The following is a 6,831-nucleotide window of genomic DNA, read 5'->3' on the forward strand; positions in this document are numbered from 1 at the left end:
ATCCCAACATTGATGCTAATATTCTTCTGTCCAGATAGACATACCTTCTATCCCAACATTGACGCTATTATTCTGTCCAGATAGACATACCCTCTATCCCAACATTGACGCTATTATTCTGTCCAGATAGACATACCCTCTATCCCAACATTGATGCTAATATTCTTCTGTCCAGATAGACATACCCTCTATCCCAACATTGGTGCTAATATTCTTCTGTCCAGATAGATATACCCTCTATCCCAACATTGATGCTAATATTCTTCTGTCCAGATAGACATACCCTCTATCCCAACCTTGATGCTAATATTCTTCTGTCCAGATAGACATACCCTCTATCCCAACATTGGTGCTAATATTCTTCTGTCCAGATAGACATACCCTCTATCCCAACATTGATGCTAATATTCTCCCGTCCACATACAATGTAGATATACTCTCTACCTGAATATTGGATATAATATTTCCGTCAAGAAATAGATATGCCCTCTATCTTCCCTAACAGGGATACTAATCATGCCCTTTCTAGATAAATCGGCTGATAATTATACATTCTACCTCAGCAGTGATACTAATCATCAGCTGGTCAGATTGCTATATAGAATTTCCTCTGGACCACTGCTTTGATATTCATGATCAATCCTTTTGTCTCAATTATTGTTTAAATTATATCAAAGTGTGTGTTTCTTGTTTTGTAATGAAAATAGATCTAGTCGAAGATGTCGCGCCCTGTAACTGTTAAATAAAGACTACTTACCGATAACTGGCACCTGTTGTTTATTTCCATCTGTGCTGCAAACGTGTGCTCGTAATGTAGTGTTCTATTGTCTGCAATAAACATCTTGTAAAAGTATTCTTGTACTACATTTCGGGAACTGTGCGTACACAAAGGTATAGATGAAGAGGGAAATCGGACATTTATCTACATTGTAGTATAATTGTGGTCAGAAAGAACCTAGATAATTAATCTATAGCATTATTTTTGCGACCCTGGTGTTGTTTCGCCACAAATGAGATCGAAATTTCTTTAACTCAAAATAAGTAAAAATAATCTTATTTCTTTCAAAAGTTGCTTCATTTTTTTTTTATTTATTTAGTTTTTTTTTTCGAAAAAAGTGTCTTCACCGTCTGTCATCTACCTTGGTTTACTCTACACACACACGCATACACTACAGGCACGCACACAGGGGAGGCCGTCCACGACTACAGACGTTACATTTATACATTTATACATTTATGCAATGCACACTACATACATATACATAATGTTAATTTTTAGTCAACACAATAGTAATAGATAACGTCACAAATATTCTGTAACTTGATTTTTCCTAAAAACCACTCCTATCCCTTCTAAAGACGTAGAAACTTCCTGTTTTCGCTTTGACCTCCTCATTGCCATCAAACATGTACACAGTAACAACGTTAACAGTATGATTAAAGCATACCATGTACATGATTATCAAGTAAGTCTCATGGAAAACTCCTACTTTGTTGTGACAACAATTTACCGATCTTCTGCCATAATTATCAAGACTGCAACAATATGTTAAGCTGTTTATACACTGCTCAATTAAAACAAAAAGAATGTATGAACAGTCATGCGTGACCATCAAGCAAATATACCTGCTTTATATACCTCCGTGTATAATTAAGCTTTAATCCAGGGCGTGACATAGCTGATAACATCATGAACGCCATAGATAGTTCGCGTCGAACTGTTTTCGTTGTAAGCAGTACATATTTAGAACGTGAGTGGACGATGTTTACGATGAAATTAGCCAGAGTTTATTCATTTCGCGAAGGTCGAGAGAACATGAATATTGTGATTCTGTTAAACGATATAAAACGGAGTGAATTTCCAAAGCTCATGCGGAAGAACTGGAATACCATTCGTCCTTTGCATTGGCCACGCAAAAACACAACAGATACAGAAAAAAAATATCGCCGCAGAGCAGGTGTTTTGGAAAAGATTGTTAAAACGCATCCAACGAGAAAATAACATCGTTGTATCGTCAGATGTTTAAGAGTACTCCGCATGATATCGATCTTAGCACGTCGACAGCAAAAACTACCGAATACCTGGCACACAGTTTTAAAAAATGGTTTATTGAAGAAATGAACTATGTCTGGGATCATATATCTGTGAGAGAATGAAATGAAATAATTAAACCACACAATGAAGTTTAAGGAAGAACATTCAAGATTCAACACATCTGAAATATTTTCATAAAAGACACCTTACTCCTATGTTTTTGGGATTATACACGAATATCTTAAGGAATGATGCGAAAGAAATATTGTGGAGAAAACTCAAAATTTTAACTGCCCTCAGCTTGGAAGTGCCAAAAAGTCAAAGGAATGAATTAATGCCGGAAATGTGTATCTCAGTAAAGTGTTTTGATATACATGCATCTATATGAATTCTAGGGGGAAGTTAAGAAAATAATGAAGAACATCAAGAAGAGGTGTAGGAAGGAACTCAAACACATATCCGCCATCTACGACGAAGAAGTATCCAAACAGACCCAGGACTGGGCAGCTGACAGACCACTATCGACTACATCAACTATGGCGACCGAGCAACATATTTATTACATATGGAGTGAAATAAAACATACTGCATATATGTAGTCAGTGACGTATAGTTCTGTTAACAATGTATCATCCTTAATATAAATTCATCTTTTGGTATACAGTACAAATATTTTACAGAGAAAGTAAACTATTGGTTTATTTATGATATAAGTAGTGCTCATTTGTAATGTATGTATGAATGTATGTATGTATGTATGTATGTGGTGCTTATTATATTGTATTTTGAAGATAACAGTGCATATTAGTTATCCATTGTACAAGTATAATATCATCAGTAAAAAGTACATATATATGCTAAATAGACGTAGTATACATGTTTATGTATTGTTGGTATGGTAGTATTTTCATATTTAATTGGTTAAAGTTATATTCAAATCTGTATTATAACATATAGGGTACCTATATTGCATTAGTAGTAAATATGTGTATGAATGTCCATATACAGGTAAACTAGGTCAGTGAGGCGCCATATCTGAACTATTGTCCATAGTGCTAGAAGTGTTAGAAATGGACCTACAAGTGTTAGCAATACTGTTTTATATGAATACAGGTATTAAATATATATACTGAAACGAAAAAGAAACGCAACATGGAAAATTGTGATTAATTTTGTATTAAATATACATATCTGTATAAAAATCGCGGAAATAAACATGCACCCTGCCTAACACCCATACCAATCTTCAAAATCACCCAAGTGTGACTAGAGACCTATGCACTTCCGGCGCGGTAAAAACATCAAAAACCGTGCCTGTACAAACATATGCGTTCTTTTTTCATTCAAACCAGTATCAATTCATCACTAACATTGAGCCACATCATCGCCAATACTTTTGCAAACAATAATTCCTTTTACAATTATGCCACGGTTATCAAAGGTTGATAGAGGACGTGCTATAGCGATGCTTCTGGCAGGGAACACGCAACTTCACGTCGCTCGACAATTCAGAGTTCACAAATCGACTATTAGTCGATTAGTTTCACGTCTTAACGCAACAGGAAGAGTCGATGACCAGCCGAGATCAGGACGTCCACGCGTAACGTCGCGACGTCAAGACCGGGTTCTTAGGTTGGCACACCTGCGTAACAGGAGATTAACGGCCGCTGAAACGGCAAGGAATACGATTGGTAATCATAACCGTCGAATTCATCCCCAAACAGTGATCAACAGACTGCGTGAGGCTAATTTGCGTGCAAGGCGACAGTACGTTGGTTTACCACTAACACCGCAACGTCGAGCACGTCGTATGCAATGGGCAACGGCACATATGCCCAGACGTTTTCCTATGAGACGTTGGAGGTCTATGCTCTTCACCGATGAATCTCGATTCACGTTATTTCGAGCAGATGGCCGTCAACGTGTGTACCGGCGTCGAGGCGAACGTTTTGCTGACGCCTGTGTTTTGGAACACGACCGATTTGGGGGTGGATCAGTTATGGTTTGGGCGGGAATCTCCCATGGTTTGAAGACGCCTTTGGTGATAGTCAATGGGAATTTAACGGCCGTACGCTATCGGGATGAGATCCTTAGGCCCCATGTTGTGCCGTTTGTTAGGCAGCATCATCTAACCTTTCAGCAAGATAACGCGAGACCACACGTTGCAAGAGTCTGTAGAGACTTTCTTGCGACACAGAACATTGTTCCTATAGATTGGCCTCCATATAGCCCCGACCTGTCCCCAATCGAGCATTTGTGGGATGAATTAGACAGAAGAATTCGAAATCGCCGTAACCCCCCAAATACCCTCCCTCAGTTAGCAAATGCACTCGTCCAAGAATGGAATAACATTCCAATACGGAAAGTCAATGCCCTGATGAACTCAATGCAACAAAGAATTAGAGATGTGATAACTGTTCGAGGAGGACACACACGATATTAGGGCACGGTTTCAAAACTGCTGCCATTTCAACTTGGATTCACGTAGGGTACTACCAATCATGACCTTCTAGCAAAGTGACCTGTTCTTAAAAATCTCTAAACATTTAAAGGATGTTACATCAATATTCAATATTAACTATTACATATGAAATTTAAACATAATGCTCACAAGTATTATTTTATTAAACCTACAATTTGAAGTTGCGTTTCTTTTTCGTTTCAGTATATATATATGTTATGTGTTATGTTGCTAATACAATACTAATGAATATAAGTTATCAGTATGAATGTTTGGTGAGGAATTGTCAAGTGCTTTGTTGTGTGTATTTTGAAGCTCTCCATGTTGGAGTGAGATCGTTCCTTGTACCAATCAAGACACTGCAAACCACCACGGCTTCGGCAACAGGACCGGTTATGGACCAAGGTTAGCCACAGGAAGTTTGTCGGTAATCACGGGCGGGTCATGGTATCCAAAGGCCTAGGGATCGACACTGCAGACATTCTAGTTGGATTGTCTTTGAGTAACTAGCTAGAAACCTTGGCTGGTAACCATATAGTGAGGAGGACTTTTGTGTCAGTCACCCTAGATGAGACGCGCGCGAGAGAACGCTGTACTCCGTTTCAGCTTCAATGCATTGATTCTTGTTCGAGAGGAGAACTTATACTGTGAGCTGTGACGTGCTGTGCTGAACTTTTATATGTGGAACTTTATGGGTTAGAGGTTGTAAGAGTGAGCGTGATTGTGCTTTTGTGTTTATATGCATTTGTATATAATAAATTGTAGATTTATCTTGTACTAGTTCTAGTGTAATTGTTTCATTTCCAAATAAGTAAATCTGACGCTTGTCCTACGTTACATATGCATTATCTTTAACTTTTTAAAGTGTATAATATGTTTGAAATATATATTCACATATATATGATTATGTCAATGAAAAATATATAATTTCACATCTCAAGGTATAACACCCTCTAGTGCCCGGACCTTGAAGGAATCTTTTAAAAATTCTAATATTTGAATTCCTTGCTTGGACCGAAGTGTTATGAAAAAATTGCCATAAAAAACCATCAAAATTATTTGTTTGTATATTTTTTATGACGTCTCATATATGAGACATGGGCATTAGGGGAGTCGTGTATCATATATGATACATTTTTATTTTAAGGCTAGAATTATAATTGACATCAACTAAACACTAAGAAATAGTCGGAAACATGTTTATTAAACAATTTAACTAAAAAAAACACAATTAAAACATTTAATTCAACTTTTTAAACAATTTTGTTTCATATTATGATACATAATCATTTATAATGAAACATATCATTATTCGGGTCATAGAAATGTTTGATCGGTTTGTTAAACAGTTCAAACTACCTAACAACATTGCATTCTGCAATTTTAAACCACGAACCATGGAATTTCACTGCTTTAGTGGTCTGGCAACCACTGTCACTGTTATATATGGAAATTTATATATGGAAAGTAAGGAAACAGTTCCTATCTCGGTTAAAGCACAGATACATGCCGCACTTGACGCACTTTACATAGGTTAGACCGTCACAGGAAGCCATTCTGCACCTATTCCTGCTGCTTGACCACTCGGGAAAGTAGTTTGTTCTGTCCTGTCTGACAACATCAATCGGCCTCTTTTTTTTCATCATCGGAGACATCACTATTTCCATCAATATAGTCAAAAATATCCTTCACGTGACGTTTAGGGCGGCTGGAACTTGTCATCCTGAAAAATAATAATAACATTCAAATTTATGAATTATTTGAACGACAATCCTGTTTATTTTCCATTACAAACAAAAATTGATATTTTTTCAAAACAGAGTTATTTGCCCTTGGCTATTCCAGTAATGCCCAATGTATCATACATGATACATCGGTTTTTGTCAACAGATTGCACATTTGTTGCTCATAATGCTGCATTGTAATTGTTTTAAAATGATAGAACATACCATAAACATTATATTTACACATTTTATGATAAGTGTACCTACCTGTAACTTTCTAAGTGTCAACCTGAAGATCAGTGTAAAACAGCATGTTAAGTTACATGGGCGTTGCCATCTTGGAACAAAAATTCCAGCTTGTGATACAAAGCTGGCAAAAACAAATAAAATAAAAAACTAAACAATGGCACTTCATAAAACACCTGGACAAAAAGAGACAACTCTTTGTTGCACACAAGTTTTGTTATACAGATTTTTTAAAAATGTATCATATATGATACGCTGGGCACTAGAGGATTAAATTGACATTTGTGTAGTTCTAATACCTATCTACCTGTATTTACCAGGATTTACCTGGATTTTGCAATAAATGAATGAGAGAGGTAGTGACC

Source organism: Pecten maximus, chromosome 15 (genome assembly GCF_902652985.1).
Source record: "Pecten maximus chromosome 15, xPecMax1.1, whole genome shotgun sequence".
Classification (NCBI taxonomy): domain Eukaryota; kingdom Metazoa; phylum Mollusca; class Bivalvia; order Pectinida; family Pectinidae; genus Pecten; species Pecten maximus.